Below are 19558 nucleotides of genomic sequence, written 5' to 3'. Positions count from 1 at the left end.
ATCAAAATTCATATTTTTCATAACTTTCCTATGTTTCAAAATAAATTTTTGCATTTTAAAGTAAACAATCACATTTCGTATCATAGTCGACCCCAAACATGTGAAAAAAGTCAAAGAACACTGCCCGAGTCAGCTGCACACTTGCGTTTGTTTGAAAAACCGCTTTCCCTTGCTCGTAGAGCGCTGAGACTTGCGGAATCGCATTTTCAGCGCCTGAGAAGCACAAAGCAGAGAGCACACTGCGCCGAGGCAGGAAACGAGCCTGTTCGATGAAAAATGTTGAAATATGACTTTGTTAAGTGAATTTTCATGGAATATCACCTTTTCCATGTTTCTTATGAATTCTTGCACTTTGATGAAAAAATCATATTTCATATCAAAATTCATAATTTTCATAACTTTCCATTGTATCTCATGAATTTTTGCATTTTAAAGTAAACAATCACATTTCGTATCATAGTCGACCCCAAACATGTGAAAAAAGTCAAAGAACACTGCCCGATTTAGCTGCACACATACGTTTGTCTGAAAAACCGCTTTCCCTTGCTCGTAGAGCGCTGAGACTTGCGGAATCGCATTTTCAGCGCCTGAGAAGCACAAAGCAGAGAGCACACTGCGCCGAGGCAGGAAACGAGCCTGTTCGATGAAAAATGTTGAAAGTTGACTTTGTTAAGTGAATTTTCCTGGAATATCACCTTTTCCTTGTTTCTTATGAATTTTTGCACTTTGATGAAAAAAATCATATTTCATATCAAAATTCATATTTTTCATAACTTTCCATTGTATCTCATGAATTTTTGCATTTTAAAGTAAACAATCACATTTCGTATCATAGTCGACCCCAAACATGTGAAAAAAGTCAAAGAACACTGCCCGATTCAGCTGCACACATACGTTTGTCTGAAAAACCGCTTTCCCTTGCTCGTAGAGCGCTGAGACTTGCGGAATCGCATTTTCAGCGCCTGAGAAGCACAAAGCAGAGAGCACACTGCGCCGAGGCAGGAAACGAGCCTGTTCGATGAAAAATGTTGAAAGTTGACTTTGTTAAGTGAATTTTCATGGAATATCACCTTTTCCTTGTTTCTTATGAATTTTTGCACTTTGATGAAAAAAATCATATTTCATATCAAAATTCATATTTTTCATAACTTTCCTATGTTTCAAAATAAATTTTTGCATTTTAAAGTAAACAATCACATTTCGTATCATAGTCGACCCCAAACTTGTGAAAAAAGTCAAAGAACACTGCCCGAGTCAGCTGCACACTTGCGTTTGTTTGAAAAACCGCTTTCCCTTGCTCGTAGAGCGCTGAGACTTGCGGAATCGCATTTTCAGCGCCTGAGAAGCACAAAGCAGAGAGCACACTGCGCCGAGGCAGGAAACGAGCCTGTTCGATGAAAAATGTTGAAATATGACTTTGTTAAGTGAATTTTCATGGAATATCACCTTTTCCATGTTTCTTATGAATTCTTGCACTTTGATGAAAAAATCATATTTCATATCAAAATTCATAATTTTCATAACTTTCCATTGTATCTCATGAATTTTTGCATTTTAAAGTAAACAATCACATTTCGTATCATAGTCGACCCCAAACATGTGAAAAAAGTCAAAGAACACTGCCCGATTCAGCTGCACACATACGTTTGTCTGAAAAACCGCTTTCCCTTGCTCGTAGAGCGCTGAGACTTGCGGAATCGCATTTTCAGCGCCTGAGAAGCACAAAGCAGAGAGCACACTGCGCCGAGGCAGGAAACGAGCCTGTTCGATGAAAAATGTTGAAAGTTGACTTTGTTAAGTGAATTTTCATGGAATATCACCTTTTCCATGTTTCTTATGAATTTTTGCACGTTGATGAAAAAAATCATATTTCATATCAAAATTCATATTTTTCATAACTTTCCATTGTATCTCATGAATTTTTGCATTTTAAAGTAAACAATCACATTTCGTATCATAGTCGACCCCAAACATGTGAAAAAAGTCATAGAACACTGCCCGATTCAGCTGCACACTTGCGTTTGTCTGAAAAACCGCTTTCCCTTGCTCGTAGAGCGCTGAGACTTGCGGAATCGCATTTTCAGCGCCTGAGAAGCACAAAGCAGAGAGCACACTGCGCCGAGGCAAGAAACGAGCCTGTTCGATGAAAAATGTTGAAAGTTGACTTTGTTAAGTGAATTTTCCTGGAATATCACCTTTTCCTTGTTTCTTATGAATTCTTGCACTTTGATGAAAAAAATCATATTTCTTATCAAAATTCATATTTTTCATAACTTTCCTATGTTTCAAAATGAATTTTTGCATTTTAATGTAAACAATCTCATTCCGTATCATAGTCGACCCCAAACATGTGAAAAAAGTCAAAGAACACTGCCCGATTCAGCTGCACACATACGTTTGTCTGAAAAACCGCTTTCCCTTGCTCGTAGAGCGCTGAGAGTTGCGGAATCGCATTTTCAGCGCCTGAGAAGCACAAAGCAGAGAGCACACTGCGCCGAGGCAGGAAACGAGCCTGTTCGATGAAAAATGTTGAAAGTTGACTTTGTTAAGTGAATTTTCCTGGAATATCACCTTTTCCTTGTTTCTTATGAATTTTTGCACTTTGATGAAAAAAATCATATTTCATATCAAAATTCATATTTTTCATAACTTTCCTATGTTTCAAAATAAATTTTTGCATTTTAAAGTAAACAATCACATTTCGTATCATAGTCGACCCCAAACATGTGAAAAAAGTCAAAGAACACTGCCCGATTCAGCTGCACACATACGTTTGTCTGAAAAACCGCTTTCCCTTGCTCGTAGAGCGCTGAGACTTGCGGAATCGCATTTTCAGCGCCTGAGAAGCACAAAGCAGAGAGCACACTGCGCCGAGGCAGGAAACGAGCCTGTTCGATGAAAAATGTTGAAAGTTGACTTTGTTAAGTGAATTTTCATGGAATATCACCTTTTCCATGTTTCTTATGAATTCTTGCACTTTGATGAAAAAAATCATATTTCATATCAAAATTCATATTTTTCATAACTTTCCTATGTTTCAAAATAAATTTTTGCATTTTAAAGTAAACAATCACATTTCGTATCATAGTCGACCCCAAACACGTGAAAAAAGTCAAAGAACACTGCCCGATTCAGCTGCACACATACGTTTGTCTGAAAAACCGCTTTCCCTTGCTCGTAGAGCGCTGAGACTTGCGGAATCGCATTTTCAGCGCCTGAGAAGCACAAAGCAGAGAGCACACTGCGCCGAGGCTGGAAACGAGCCTGTTCGATGAAAAATGTTGAAAGTTGACTTTGTTAAGTGAATTTTCATGGAATATCACCTTTTCCTTGTTTCTTATGAATTTTTGCACTTTGATGAAAAAAATCATATTTCATATCAAAATTCATATTTTTCATAACTTTCCTATGTTTCAAAATAAATTTTTGCATTTTAAAGTAAACAATCACATTTCGTATCATAGTCGACCCCAAACATTTGAAAAAAGTCAAAGAACACTGCCCGATTCAGCTGCACACATACGTTTGTCTGAAAAACCGCTTTCCCTTGCTCGTAGAGCGCTGAGACTTGCGGAATCGCATTTTCAGCGCCTGAGAAGCACAAAGCAGAGAGCACACTGCGCCGAGGCAGGAAACGAGCCTGTTCGATGAAAAATGTTGAAAGTTGACTTTGTTAAGTGAATTTTCATGGAATATCACCTTTTCCTTGTTTCTTATGAATTTTTGCACTTTGATGAAAAAAATCATATTTCATATCAAAATTCATATTTTTCATAACTTTCCTATGTTTCAAAATAAATTTTTGCATTTTAAAGTAAACAATCACATTTCGTATCATAGTCGACCTCAAACACGTGAAAAAAGTCAAAGAACACTGCCCGAGTCAGCTGCACACTTGCGTTTGTTTGAAAAACCGCTTTCCCTTGCTCGTAGAGCGCTGAGACTTGCGGAATCGCATTTTCAGCGCCTGAGAAGCACAAAGCAGAGAGCACACTGCGCCGAGGCAGGAAACGAGCCTGTTCGATGAAAAATGTTGAAATATGACTTTGTTAAGTGAATTTTCATGGAATATCACCTTTTCCATGTTTCTTATGAATTCTTGCACTTTGATTAAAAAAAATCATATTTCATATCAAAATTCATATTTTTCATATCTTTCCTATGTTTCAAAATAAATTATTGCATTTTAAAGTAAACAATCACATTTCGTATCATAGTCGACCCCAAACATGTGAAAAAAGTCAAAGAACACTGCCCGATTCAGCTGCACACATACGTTTGTCTGAAAAACCGCTTTCCCTTGCTCGTAGAGCGCTGAGACTTGCGGAATCGCATTTTCAGCGCCTGAGAAGCACAAAGCAGAGAGCACACTGCGCCGAGGCAGGAAACGAGCCTGTTCGATGAAAAATGTTGAAAGTTGACTTTGTTAAGTGAATTTTCATGGAATATCACCTTTTCCATGTTTCTTATGAATTTTTGCACGTTGATGAAAAAAATCATATTTCATATCAAAATTCATATTTTTCATAACTTTCCATTGTATCTCATGAATTTTTGCATTTTAAAGTAAACAATCACATTTCGTATCATAGTCGACCCCAAACATGTGAAAAAAGTCATAGAACACTGCCCGATTCAGCTGCACACTTGCGTTTGTCTGAAAAACCGCTTTCCCTTGCTCGTAGAGCGCTGAGACTTGCGGAATCGCATTTTCAGCGGCTGAGAAGCACAAAGCAGAGAGCACACTGCGCCGAGGCAAGAAACGAGCCTGTTCGATGAAAAATGTTGAAAGTTGACTTTGTTAAGTGAATTTTCCTGGAATATCACCTTTTCCTTGTTTCTTATGAATTTTTGCACTTTGATGAAAAAAATCATATTTCATATCAAAATTCATATTTTTCATAACTTTCCTATGTTTCAAAATAAATCTTTGCATTTCAAAGTAAACAATCACATTTCGTATCATAGTCGACCCCAAACATGTGAAAAAAGTCAAAGAACACTGCCCGATTCAGCTGCACACATACGTTTGTCTGAAAAACCGCTTTCCCTTGCTCGTAGAGCGCTGAGACTTGCGGAATCGCATTTTCAGCGCCTGAGAAGCACAAAGCAGAGAGCACACTGCGCCGAGGCAGGAAACGAGCCTGTTCGATGAAAAATGTTGAAAGTTGACTTTGTTAAGTGAATTTTCATTGAATATCACCTTTTCCATGTTTCTTATGAATTCTTGCACTTTGATGAAAAAAATCATATTTCTTATCAAAATTCATATTTTTCATAACTTTCCTATGTTTCAAAATGAATTTTTGCATTTTAATGTAAACAATCACATTCCGTATCATAGTCGACCCCAAACATGTGAAAAAAGTCAAAGAACACTGCCCGATTCAGCTGCACACATACGTTTGTCTGAAAAAACCGCTTTCCCTTGCTCGTAGAGCGCTGAGACTTGCGGAATCGCATTTTCAGCGCCTGAGAAGCACAAAGCAGAGAGCACACTGCGCCGAGGCAGGAAACGAGCCTGTTCGATGAAAAATGTTGAAAGTTGACTTTGTTAAGTGAATTTTCCTGGAATATCACCTTTTCCTTGTTTCTTATGAATTTTTGCACTTTGATGAAAAAAATCATATTTCATATCAAAATTCATATTTTTCATAACTTTCCTATGTTTCAAAATAAATCTTTGCATTTTAAAGTAAACAATCACATTTCGTATCATAGTCGACCCCAAACATGTGAAAAAAGTCAAAGAACACTGCCCGATTCAGCTGCACACATACGTTTGTCTGAAAAACCGCTTTCCCTTGCTCGTAGAGCGCTGAGACTTGCGGAATCGCATTTTCAGCGCCTGAGAAGCACAAAGCAGAGAGCACACTGCGCCGAGGCAGGAAACGAGCCTGTTCGATGAAAAATGTTGAAAGTTGACTTTGTTAAGTGAATTTTCATGGAATATCACCTTTTCCTTGTTTCTTATGAATTTTTGCACTTTGATGAAAAAAATCATATTTCATATCAAAATTCATATTTTTCATAACTTTCCATTGTATCTCATGAATTTTTGCATTTTAAAGTAAACAATCACATTTCGTATCATAGTCGACCCCAAACACGTGAAAAAAGTCAAAGAACACTGCCCGAGTCAGCTGCACACTTGCGTTTGTCTGAAAAACCGCTTTCCCTTGCTCGTAGAGCGCTGAGACTTGCGGAATCGCATTTTCAGCGCCTGAGAAGCACAAAGCAGAGAGCACACTGCGCCGAGGCAGGAAACGAGCCTGTTCGATGAAAAATGTTGAAAGTTGACTTTGTTAAGTGAATTTTCATTGAATATCACCTTTTCCATGTTTCTTATGAATTCTTGCACTTTGATGAAAAAAATCATATTTCTTATCAAAATTCATATTTTTCATAACTTTCCTATGTTTCAAAATGAATTTTTGCATTTTAATGTAAACAATCACATTCCGTATCATAGTCGACCCCAAACATGTGAAAAAAGTCAAAGAACACTGCCCGATTCAGCTGCACACATACGTTTGTCTGAAAAACCGCTTTCCCTTGCTCGTAGAGCGCTGAGAGTTGCGGAATCGCATTTTCAGCGCCTGAGAAGCACAAAGCAGAGAGCACACTGCGCCGAGGCAGGAAACGAGCCTGTTCGATGAAAAATGTTGAAAGTTGACTTTGTTAAGTGAATTTTCCTGGAATATCACCTTTTCCTTGTTTCTTATGAATTTTTGCACTTTGATGAAAAAAATCATATTTCATATCAAAATTCATATTTTTCATAACTTTCCTATGTTTCAAAATAAATTTTTGCATTTCAAAGTAAACAATCACATTTCGTATCATAGTCGACCCCAAACATGTGAAAAAAGTCAAAGAACACTGCCCGATTCAGCTGCACACATACGTTTGTCTGAAAAACCGCTTTCCCTTGCTCGTAGAGCGCTGAGACTTGCGGAATCGCATTTTCAGCGCCTGAGAAGCAGAAAGCAGAGAGCACACTGCGCCGAGGCAGGAAACGAGCCTGTTCGATGAAAAATGTTGAAAGTTGACTTTGTTAAGTGAATTTTCATTGAATATCACCTTTTCCATGTTTCTTATGAATTCTTGCACTTTGATGAAAAAAATCATATTTCTTATCAAAATTCATATTTTTCATAACTTTCCTATGTTTCAAAATGAATTTTTGCATTTTAATGTAAACAATCACATTCCGTATCATAGTCGACCCCAAACATGTGAAAAAAGTCAAAGAACACTGCCCGATTCAGCTGCACACATACGTTTGTCTGAAAAACCGCTTTCCCTTGCTCGTAGAGCGCTGAGAGTTGCGGAATCGCATTTTCAGCGCCTGAGAAGCACAAAGCAGAGAGCACACTGCGCCGAGGCAGGAAACGAGCCTGTTCGATGAAAAATGTTGAAAGTTGACTTTGTTAAGTGAATTTTCCTGGAATATCACCTTTTCCTTGTTTCTTATGAATTTTTGCACTTTGATGAAAAAAATCATATTTCATATCAAAATTCATATTTTTCATAACTTTCCTATGTTTCAAAATAAATCTTTGCATTTTAAAGTAAACAATCACATTTCGTATCATAGTCGACCCCAAACATGTGAAAAAAGTCAAAGAACACTGCCCGATTCAGCTGCACACATACGTTTGTCTGAAAAACCGCTTTCCCTTGCTCGTAGAGCGCTGAGACTTGCGGAATCGCATTTTCAGCGCCTGAGAAGCACAAAGCAGAGAGCACACTGCGCCGAGGCAGGAAACGAGCCTGTTCGATGAAAAATGTTGAAAGTTGACTTTGTTAAGTGAATTTTCATGGAATATCACCTTTTCCTTGTTTCTTATGAATTTTTGCACTTTGATGAAAAAAATCATATTTCATATCAAAATTCATATTTTTCATAACTTTCCATTGTATCTCATGAATTTTTGCATTTTAAAGTAAACAATCACATTTCGTATCATAGTCGACCCCAAACACGTGAAAAAAGTCAAAGAACACTGCCCGAGTCAGCTGCACACTTGCGTTTGTCTGAAAAACCGCTTTCCCTTGCTCGTAGAGCGCTGAGACTTGCGGAATCGCATTTTCAGCGCCTGAGAAGCACAAAGCAGAGAGCACACTGCGCCGAGGCAGGAAACGAGCCTGTTCGATGAAAAATGTTGAAAGTTGACTTTGTTAAGTGAATTTTCATGGAATATCACCTTTTCCATGTTTCTTATGAATTCTTGCACTTTGATGAAAAAAATCATATTTCATATCAAAATTCATATTTTTCATAACTTTCCTGTTTCAAAATGAATTTTTGCATTTTAATGTAAACAATCACATTCCGTATCATAGTCGACCCCAAACATGTGAAAAAAGTCAAAGAACACTGCCCGATTCAGCTGCACACATACGTTTGTCTGAAAAACCGCTTTCCCTTGCTCTTAGAGCGCTGAGACTTGCGGAATCGCATTTTCAGCGCCTGAGAAGCACAAAGCAGAGAGCACACTGCGCCGAGGCAGGAAACGAGCCTGTTCGATGAAAAATGTTGAAAGTTGACTTTGTTTAGTGAATTTTCATGGAATATCACTGTTTCCATGTTTCTTATGAATTGTTGCACTTTCATTTCATAGGTGTAGCCTAAGGCTGTCCGTTACGCAGAGGAGATAACAGTTTATTGCTTCTTCGCCTTTTGGCTAAGATCAAGTATACTCTGGTCTGGTTTTGGGTTTTGACTGGGTTTGAGAATGAGAATAGATGGAATGGTGTTTGTGTAGGATCGTTTCTCAGGCTTTTTAGCTAGGATCAATTGATTGAACACTGTTCTGGCTTCTTGGCCTTTGTCTGGGTTCACGTTACAATCCTTAGTCTTGCCTTGAGATGGCAAATGGTTCGGTATGGACATGGGTAGGATTTAGATTGAAAAAAAAATCTATTCTTATCAGTTTAATATCTGATATATCCACTATTTTAAACAGATTTTTAGAGCTGGGAGTCGGAAAAGGGGCTTTCTACATCCGCTCCGCAGATCGGCCTGGTATTGCAGTACTTCCAGGCTTGGTGCACCGTTTTCTGATGTAAAATAAAGGAGATAAAATTACTGAATTACTGATTTACTGACTTACTTACTTACCAAATTATGTCTGCACTGAACCCGCCCTGTTCCCTAGCCTATCTTTGCCTCCTTCTCCTCATCAGTGTCAGTTGTTGCTCATCAACCTGTCCCCACCCTTTCCCCACTCAACCAACCCAGGGGGCCGGCCTTACCCTCATCGAGCATTGTGTTTCTCCGACAAGGGTTTCCTGGTGCTGCTTCGTTTTTTTTTTTTTCATTAGGGCTCTGGTTTCTCTTAAGTTATGCCTAATTCTTTTGCCTTTTCCCAAAGATTTCTGTGGAGAGGAACATCAATGAGTTTGATGTATTTTTGTGAGCTTTGCTCTGGTAAAGCTGTGTATGCTTCAATGTTAAATGGGTAGTTTCCAGGAGTTGGGTCTTATTTAGTTATCTGATTTTATGCATGCCTGTATAGGTGTGGCCTGAGGCTGTCCGTTAAGCAGATGAGATAAAAGTTTATTGCTTCTTGGCCTTTTGGTTAAGATCAAGTGTTCTCTGGTCTGGTTTTGGGCTTTGACTGGGATTGAGAAGGAGAATAGATGGAATAGTGTTTGTGTAGGATCGCTTCTCAGGCTTTTTAGCTAGGATCAATTGTATTCACTGTTCTGGCGTTTTGGCCTTGGTCTGGGTTCATGTTACAGTGCTTAGCCTGGCCTTGAAAAGACTAAAAATACCAAAATTAATATTTTTTATGACTTTCTCCTGTTTCTTATGAATTTTGGCATTTTAAAGTAAACAATCACATTTCATATTATAGTCGACCCCAAACATGTGAAAAAAGTCAAAGAAAACTGCGCCATTCAGCTGCACACATGCGATTGTCTGAACAACCGCTTTCCTTTGCTCGTAGAGCGCTGAGACTTGAGGAATCGCATTTTCAGTGCCTGAGAAACACAATGCAGAGAGCACACTGCGCTGTTTCAGGAAACGAGACAGTTTGATGAAAAATGATGAAAGTTGACTTTGTTAAGTGAATTTTCATGGAATATCACTTTTTCCATGTTTCTCATGAATTTTTGCACTTTGATGAAAAAAATCATATTTCACATCAAAATTCAAATTTTTTATGACTCTCCTATGTTTCTTATGAATTTTGGCATTTTAAAGTAAACAATCACATTTCATATCATAGGGAACGGGAAAGTCATAAAAAATATGAATTTTGATATGAAATATGATTTTCTTCATCAAAATGCAAAAATTCATAGGAAACATGGAAAAAGTGATAAGCAAGGGAAAGCGGTTTTTCACATAAAAATGAATGGGGCAGTTTTCTTTTTCACATTTAGGGTCAACTATGTTATGAAATGTGATTGATTACTTTAAAATACCAAAATTCATGAGAAACATAAGAAAGTGATAAAAATATGAATTTTGGTATTTTTAGTCTTTTCAAGGCTAAACAAAGGATTGTAATGTGAACCCAGACCAAGGCCAAAAAGCCAGAACAGTGAACACAATTGATCCTAGCTATAATGCCCGAGATGTGATACTACACAAACACTATTCCATCTATTCTCATTCTCAAACCCAGTCAAAGCCCAAAACCAGACCAGAGAGCACTTGATCTTAGCCAAAAGGCCAAGAAGCAATAAACTTTTATCTCATCTGCTTAACGGACAGCCTGAGGCCACACCTATACAGGCATGCATAAAGTCACATAACCAAATAAGACCCAACTCCTGGGAACTATCCATTTAACATTGAAGCATACACAGCTTTACCAGAGCAAAGCTCACAAAAATACATCAAACTCATTGATGTTCCTCTCCACAGAAATCTTTAGTAAAAGGCAAAAGATTTAGGCATGACTTAAGAGAAACCAGAGCTATAAAGAAAAAAAGGTGAGCAGTACCAGGAAACCCTTGTCGGAGAAACACAATGCTCGATGAGGGTAAGGCCGGCCCCCTGGGTTGGTTGAGTGGAGAAAGGGTGGGGACAGGTTGATGAGCAACAACTGACACTGATGAGCAGAAGGAGGCGAAGATAGGCTAGGGAACAGGGCGGGTTCAATGCAGACATAATTTGGTAAGTAAGTAAGTCAGTAAATCAGTAATTCAGTAATTTTTTCTCCTTCATTTTACATCAGAAAACGGTGCACCGAGCCTGGTAGTACTGCAATACCAGGCCGATCTGCGGAGCGGACGTAGAAAGCCCCTTTTCCGGCTCCCGGCTCTAAAAATCTGTTTAAAATAGTGGATATATCAGATATTAAACTGATAAGAATAGATTTTTTTTTCAATCCAAATCCTACCCATGTCCATACCTAACCATTCGCCTTCTCAAGGCTAGACTAAGGATTGTAACGTGAACCCAGACCAAGGCCAAGAAGCCAGAACAGTGAACACAATTGATCCTAGCTAAAAAGCCTGAGAAGCGATCCTACACAAACACCATCCCATCTATTTTCCTTCTCAAACTCAGTCAAAGGCCAAAACCAGACCAGAGAACACTTGATCTTAGCCAAAATGCCAAGAAGCAATAAACTTTTATCTCCTCTGCTTAACGGATAGCCTCAGGCCACACCTATACAGGCATGCATAAAGTCACATAACCAAATATGACCTCAAGCTCAAGTGCATTTGGGTTATGCAGCAGGACAATGATCTCAAACACACCAGCAAGTCCATCTTTGAATGGCTCAAGAAAAACAAAATTAATGTTTTGGATGGCCAAGTCAAAGTCCGGACTTAAATCTGATTGAGATGCTGTGGCATGACCTTAAACCATCCATTAATGCTCAAAATTCCTCCAGTGTGGCTGAATTAAAACAATTCTGCAAAGAAGAGTGGGCCAAAATTCCTCCACAGCGATGTGAAAGACTCATTGCCAGTTATCGCAAACACTTGATTGCAGTTTTTGCTGTAAAGGTAGGCACAACCAGTTATTAGATTTAGGGGGAAATTGCTTTTTCACGTAGTGCCAGGCAGTTTTGGGCAGATTTTTTCCCTTAATAAATGAAATAATCATTTAAAAACTGCATTTTGTATTTACTTGCATTATCTTTGTGTAATATTAAAATTTGTTTGATGATCTGAATCTTTTAAGTGTGACAAATATGCAAAAAATAAAAAAAACAGGAAGGGGGCAAATACCTTTTCACAGCACTGTATAGGGAAGTGTTTATCTTTGCTGATCTTTGTATCTGAGTGTATTTGTTACTGTATCTGTTCTTTACAGTAACTGGGTTGGAGTTTGAATGTTCAAAGCCCCCCCATTCCCCCCTTTCATTTTTTTTATTTTTGTTTTTATTTTTTATTTGGATGGTGCTACCCTTACTCTACCTCTTTTTTATTTGCTGCTGGGAATTTTGCCTCAATTGTTATGGGTGCAGATCTGAACAGGTTTACTGCCTTTAAAATTCTTCCTTCATGTTAAGTTGTAATGTCAAATCTACACCAAGTGGTGCATTGACATTTACCAGCTGGAATGTGGAGGGGCTGAATTCACCTATGAAACGCAATAAGGTAATTGATCATTTAAAGCATTTAAACACTCTAAGCTGGTTATTTAGAATGCATCTTAAAAATTCATCAGGTTTGCATTTCTCTTTGCAGGTTTCAACAAACCATCATTAATCAAAGCATTACTATGCAAGGAAAAGATTATACTACTTTTTTTGTGAGAGACAGACCTCTTAAAATTTTAGGAATAAGAAAAAATGCATGCTTGATTCTAAACTTTTCTACTTAAGTCCCTTTAGATTGAGGTCAGAGCAGCACCATTCTCCACTTCTCCAAATGTGGATCATAGTCTGTGGACGTAGGATCAGTGGGCCAATTCAGAAAAGGGTCATCCGTGTCGTCCTGATCTTCAGTTTTCACTAGTCGTACTGCATTTTCTCCGTCAGGGCGGTTTTGACTAATCTTGTGGTCAGGCCTCTGGTGCAAGGAATAATGTAGCATCCGCACAGGATCAGAACTCCACCTTCCGAACCACGACTCAAGAGATCCCTGTGGGATTGAACAGTACTGACTGGCATATCCATTTACATCCTCATAAAGTTCCACTATCTTGTTACACAGCTATTTTGAACAGATGTTTTCTGCTCCCCATGGCTCAGCATCTATCCTGCTCAGTGCATCCACATGAGAGTTAACAAACTCATTGAATATTTAGACAGAGGTGTGGGAAATTAACATTTAATTGTCACTTAAACTTGTGTGGTTGTCAACTTGTGTGTCTGTAAAAAGGGCAAACATTTAAGGATATGTAAACTTTTGACCAGGGCCATTTGAGTGATTTTTGTTATCATTATGATTTAAAATGGACCTAAACAACTATGTGATAATAAAGAGTCCCCTCTACATCTACAAGTTCCTCTACATCTAAGTTCTACATCTAGGACAGACCCCACCACTAAGTTTCATGTGGTGGGGTCAAATAGTTTCGTGTGGTACAGTCAAATATCATGGCATATCTTGATGCTTTACACTAGCATTACAAACTGAAGGTAAATTCAAATGGAAATATCCTTTGATCAAATAAAAATAATTTTTTTATCTTGCAAATCTGAGCAAATAACAGTAAATTACTAGAGATTACTAGTGTTTTGCATTAAGGGAAATGGTGGTGTAATAATAATATACTTTTATTTCATTTTCTGTGTATTTTTGATGATAACGGGCTGGGCATATGCAGAGCTTCAGCAATTTTTCCACCACCTGAGTGACAAGGGGGTGGTTCCTCTTTCCCTAGATCTTTCATGCACCAATCCATCCACTCATACAGCAGCAACTCCTACTACTCCTTGTTATCTATCTACAACTTGAAAAATCTGTCATTAATAGACAGATATTGTATTCAATTTTATGCAGAATGGTACTGTATTTTGCCTTTAAATTTAACCAGTCAAATTGAATGTGGCAAAACAAGTTTAATCTACTATAAAATGCTCATATCAAATGTTACCTGATGTACCACTATGAATCTCCTATGAATAAGGAATTCATAGTAGTGCATCAGGTAACTTGGATACCTTACAGCAACATGTTCTTGGGTTTGATCCTGAAATTGGTTATTTTCTTTGCATGCTCATTATTTCATGTTACCGAAGAAAACATATAAGTGGAAAATTGATGAGAAAACCATAGTAGGGCTCATATCTATATTTAACAACCCAAACGTCTAACTATAGTTTAATCTAATCAATTGAATTAAATTGAATTGAACTAATGACAGCAATGTGAGCTCTGCCTTTACAATATATATGTAAGTGAGGTGTTACAGTCATAATTGTGTCTTTCATCCACTTCATCCTACATCCTTGTATTGATGTTGGCTCATGTGTCAGTCTCTTTGGATAATAGTGTGTCATGCATAATAAACAATGAGACTAAAAATCTTCTTTCAGCTGCTCCCTATGTGTATGAGGGGCCGCCACAGCAGACCAACTGGTCCGCACATCAACTTGGCACAGGTTTTACACCGGATGCCCTTCCTGACACAACCCTCCCATTTTATCCAGGCTTGGGACCAGCACTACATCTAGTGACTGGGGTCGGGCACTGGCTGGGAATCGAACCCAGGCCTTCCACGTGATAGGCAAGAAACCTACCACTGAGCCACCAGTGCCCTGCGTAATTAACAATGAGACTAAATATAAAAATATTATGGAGTTTTTTGTGTAGATATATTTATTGGGAAGATACATATAAATGTGAAAAACATGCAAATGCACCCTTTTATTAATTAACAAAAAAGTGAAACAAATAACAAAAACACAAAAATAAAAAATAAAAGTTAAAAGTTAAAAGCAGAGTCCCCTGTAGATGTTCTACATCATGGACAGACCCCACCACTAAGTTTCGTTAGGCTGTAGGGAGTATAATATATTCTGTGAAAGATATTATATTAAATGTGACTGTGTTTAGAGTTTGTGGTTTTTTAGAAGAGTACACCATTCAACATCAACAAAATGGCAATCTAGTTCTGAAGTCTGGAATCAAGCATATGATTTTGCAAGGAGGATTACTCAGGTGTAATAGGGCATGAACCCAATCACTGAATTCTAATCCAATGTTTAATTTGTAGGTACTTAAAAACCTTATTCCTTGGCAACCACAAGTGTGTTTAATAGCCAGGTGTCCAGATACTTTAGCCTTAGGCATTAAGTTGCCTTACACCAAGAGTACTGCTGAAAGATCTTATTTCTCCTATTCCTTATCCTATTTCTCTTTTTGATACCAGTTCCGGCTGATATATATTTTTCTCATTCCTCGTTCTTAAAGTATCTATATGTGGTTCCTGGAAAGTGACTTATAATAATGTGGGGGAAACTGCAAGTTAATCGTGACTTAATTATAGTACATAACTTTTTTTGTCATACATTTGTTTCAGCCATATCGTGACAATACATTTTTATCCTTCACCATTTATGAGACAAAAGCATGTCCTTTAGTTCCCTTGGTTGCTTAACTTTAATATACACACTAACTATATTTTATATTATATTAGCATTTTATATTTAAAAACACTAACCATCATACAGTATTTTATGTACATTTTCAGGTGTGTTTAATTATGTATTTTAAATGATAAATAACAGTGTTTATTATAAATATAAGTTTCTGTCTAAAGATAAAAAATATTTTTATACCGACCTATCTCTACACAAACAGACTAATAACTATATAAGATAACACAAATTATTTTTCAACATCTTTTTTACTTGCATTTAAACAAGGTAAAGAAATTTTAGTCATGTCCAGAATGCTGTACCTCACAGTAGATGCTATCAGTGATGACTGTAATGTGCATGAGGGTCTAATAAAAATGAAATTTAAAATACTGTCCTGCACTGTTTAACCTTAACTGTTTAACTGTTTTGTGTTTAACTGTTTGTACATAATACAACTCCACATGCTGAATGACTACAGGCATTTCCCCCAAATAATTTGTCACAATGATAAAAAGTGTACAAAAATTATTTCTCTCTCTCTCTTTTTTCCCCTTACATTGACACTTTTTCTTCTTCAAGGATGTTGCACTTCTGGAGTTTCATGTAGTGATCTTTCAGAATCTTAGGCTGATTTAACAATAATAGTCATTTTTAAAAAACTGAAATCACCAGAAAAGAAGATTTGCACAGGACAACCTGTATGTAAACATAACTCCAGTTTCAATTTTCTTCATCAGAGAGCAGTAGTTTCACATAACCAGACATTCAGACTGACAGCAGAAGGTCTAGACTCCATTAGCAGCTTTTATTAGCCAAGGACTGCCCAAGAGACCTCTGACATATAAAGCAACCAATCACAGTTTGTTTACATTGGTGTCATGTTTTAGTGGCATGAAAATGTAAAGCTCCTACAAAAACAGATGGGCGTGCAATCATTGATCGTTAAGGAAGTTGTGCAAATCATTGTGTTTATGCCATGAGCTTCACAAAATTCGGAAACTCCTCCAGTAAATCGCATCTCTTTTATAAGCCAACCAGTCAGACGACAACTCCGAAAGTCCTGAAGTCCAATTTTGTGTGCCATATGCATCGTTCAGTCAACAGTTCATGGGCATGACGTCTGAGGCTGAGACCAGCTTGGGACTGATCACATTCAGAGCACTAGGCTCTAAATTAGAGGAAGCATGGGCCTCATTAAGCTGTCCATCTTTCTTCTCCACAATGTCTGAAAGAGCGTTTAGTCTCCTCTCCAGAAGCAGGTTCTTAATGCTGCTTTTCTGCTGCACCTCCAGGATGGCCTTGTTTAACTTCTGGAATAGTCCTTCACGCTCTTGCTGTGCCTGAACACCAAGAAATGAGGCAGAGGAGTATTTAGTTATCCCATAAATAGCTTAAGTATTTTAACATGCTCTCCCACTCACCTTACTGAATACTTGCTCCAGCACTTCATTCTCCCATTTCAGATCCTTTAGCTCTTTCTCCACAGCTTTGAGGCGTGCTTTCACTCTCTGACAGAGGAATGAAATCGCGGTTTAGTCCTCGGTCAAACAGTAACCCTCCCAAACACACAACATTTCATTTTATCTCCATAAATTTTAGACCATGATTTTTCTCGATTCTGATAGTGTTAAATAGTTTTCTATGCCAGCAACTCTGGCAGTTATTGGGTATATTAATGCACTCGATTTATCTGGTTAATGTGTGTGGTGGAAATCACAGAGAGGTGCGAGAGAGAGAGGTGCTTCCCCTTTCTCTCATGCTGCTTTTATGCATACACTCTTAACAGAATTTGAATGAGTTCAAAAGTTCAAGCTATAGTTGTTGGGCAGGTGTCTCCTCTCAGTTCCTTACCCTGCCAACTTAGTTCCCCTTAGAAGATGACATATTGTCTTCAACGATTATAAAAAGAAATACAACTATCAGCATATTTCAAGTCTTTTGCACACATATGCATGACAATCTGCACGTACACAAGCCTCACACATACATTATCACAGAAAGTTAAAAATTTTCCACTACATGTGTTTCACAGACGTTACATGTAACCATTACTGAGAGTTTATTTAGTCTAATGTGTGGTAATAAATAGAAAAATTGTAAGTGTTAAAATTTTCTATTAGGAAATAATCATTTTATGATGGTAACATTAACTCCACTTCAGCACACCATCCTGCCATTCATTATTTTCCTATAATAGCACACCTCCATGCTGGCGAATGTAGTATGCAATTAGGGAACAATAAGATAACAGTAAGGTGCTGATGCAACTTCAAGATTGAAAGAGATACATACGGCCAGCAAGACTTTGTCCTTGTTATAGTTTGTGAGGTGTTTCTTTAGCTCGGACACTTCCTCCCTGGCCTTTTGCAGTGGCTCAGTCAAATGCTTGTTCTGATGCTGCACCACAGCCATCTCACTCTCCAGGCTCTTCTCCTTCCCCTTCATCTCCGCCACTTGCTCCTGCATATAGACAGCCAGAGGGAAAACAAAGAACTATAAAGACACGCAGAGGTCAGAATAAAGCTGAGGTCATACACATATCCAAAACAGGTGAGGAGTTATGACTGACATAAAGGAAAATGAGAATCATGCATCATTATGTTGGAGACTTAAAAATGAAACTTGCAGTTTAAAGCTGTAACAAAAATTTCAAGTTCACAGTGTGCTTTATTAGGATGTTTAGTAATAATGTTAGCAAAATAGATAGGTAGAAAAGCAATCCATTTGACAAACCCTCATAGTTATTTACATTAATGGTTTTACTGATGAATTACACAGTTCTGTGTAGATTACATGAATAGATGTGATGAAAATCTAACCAGCAGGAGAAGATAAATCTCCTCAGTATACTTGAAGTGTATACTCCTGTTGCTATTTTTCAGCTTCTTCTCATATGCAGTCTTGATTTCTGTATAGAACACATTGAGATGAGGTACATTGTTACACGTGTCATGGAGAGTCAAAAACATAAGATATTAATAAAGTACCTTTTACTGTCTTCTCAAATTTACTTCTCATTTGGTGAGTTCCTTATCGTGGCTCTGCTGAAATAAACAAATGGTCTCAAAAAGTTTTTCTACATGTCTGGGTTTGTTTTTTAATTTGTTATTAAGTGTTACAGAGAAATTATGTGTAAAAATGAGACATATTAATATATATAATATAATGTTGTGCTTAAATTTAAGCTCATGCCAAATTCAAATTTAAGACTTTAAGGTTTTTTAAGGATCCATGGATGCACTGCTTAGTGCACTGTGATGTAAAGACAGATGATGGAAGTCTATCATAAACGTTTCACCGGGGTTACTGTATAACTGCCATGTGTCAGAGAGCAAACCTCAGTGTGCGCCCACCAGTTTTAGGTTCTTTATGTAGTTCTCAGAGGAGAGTTTCTGTTTTTTCATCTCCATTTTCAGGCTGTGCATGCCTATCCACAGCTCATTCTCCATGCCTGTCTCCTATTTCTTCTGGAGTTTGGTGGCAGCCACTTCCTCTGTCTTAAGCACTGCAATGTGCTTTTGCTGTTCATTCAGCAAGTGTTTAACTTTCTGCTTGTAGACCTGAAGATAAAAAACAGATGCGTCACTTTAGACACTTTCTTTTAGATACCCTGAGTCACTGAAGAATGCTGATCATTATTAGTGAAACCCTGATTTCAGCCTGATGGCACTCATCAGCTTCTTCCTTTTCTCTGTCCCTAGTCCTGATGGCAGCTTTCTTCTCCTCTAGTTGTTTTTTTGGTGATCTCCCAAAATTCATGTATCTTATCTCTTTCGAGCTGGATGTAATTGCGCTCTTTTCGCTCCTGCTCCAGCTCCTCACACATTTACACCAAACAACGGAGTGTTACAAGGCAAATCCATGCAAAAAGATTTCATGTTTCTGTTCATGTGAGTTAAAGGTGCATTAAACAAGATCAGTATTATTTTTCCCCTTTCAAATGTAGGTGTCTAACAGTTTTGTAGGTGGGTTTGATAACTGAATAAAAACAAACAAACAAAAACATATAGAGTGCCTATAGTCATTTTAATGGGGTTGTTATTCATTGT

General features: G+C 37.8%; 2 non-coding genes and 3 pseudogenes across 2 annotated transcripts; 2 read left to right on the top strand and 3 right to left on the bottom strand.

The window, feature by feature from the left end:
- The first annotated feature begins 8854 nt into the window (after nt 1-8854).
- On the top strand, nt 8855-9065 carry LOC131355357 (U2 spliceosomal RNA; annotated as a pseudogene).
- A 264-nt stretch (nt 9066-9329) lies between these two features.
- Nucleotides 9330-9444, top strand: LOC131355347 (U5 spliceosomal RNA). Its single transcript, XR_009204855.1, has one exon. It is a non-coding gene; the product is annotated as a U5 spliceosomal RNA (small nuclear RNA).
- A 1381-nt stretch (nt 9445-10825) lies between these two features.
- LOC131355343 (U5 spliceosomal RNA) lies at nt 10826-10940 on the bottom strand. Its single transcript, XR_009204852.1, has one exon. It is a non-coding gene; the product is annotated as a U5 spliceosomal RNA (small nuclear RNA).
- A 259-nt stretch (nt 10941-11199) lies between these two features.
- On the bottom strand, nt 11200-11410 carry LOC131355340 (U2 spliceosomal RNA; annotated as a pseudogene).
- A 3347-nt stretch (nt 11411-14757) lies between these two features.
- Nucleotides 14758-19268, bottom strand: LOC131353830 (dynein regulatory complex subunit 4-like; annotated as a pseudogene).
- Between the last annotated feature and the right edge of the window lie 290 nt (nt 19269-19558).

This window comes from Hemibagrus wyckioides, linkage group LG06 (genome assembly GCF_019097595.1).
Source record: "Hemibagrus wyckioides isolate EC202008001 linkage group LG06, SWU_Hwy_1.0, whole genome shotgun sequence".
Classification (NCBI taxonomy): domain Eukaryota; kingdom Metazoa; phylum Chordata; class Actinopteri; order Siluriformes; family Bagridae; genus Hemibagrus; species Hemibagrus wyckioides.
Note: the sequence above shows the minus strand (reverse complement) of the source record. Positions and strands in the feature narration are given on the sequence as shown.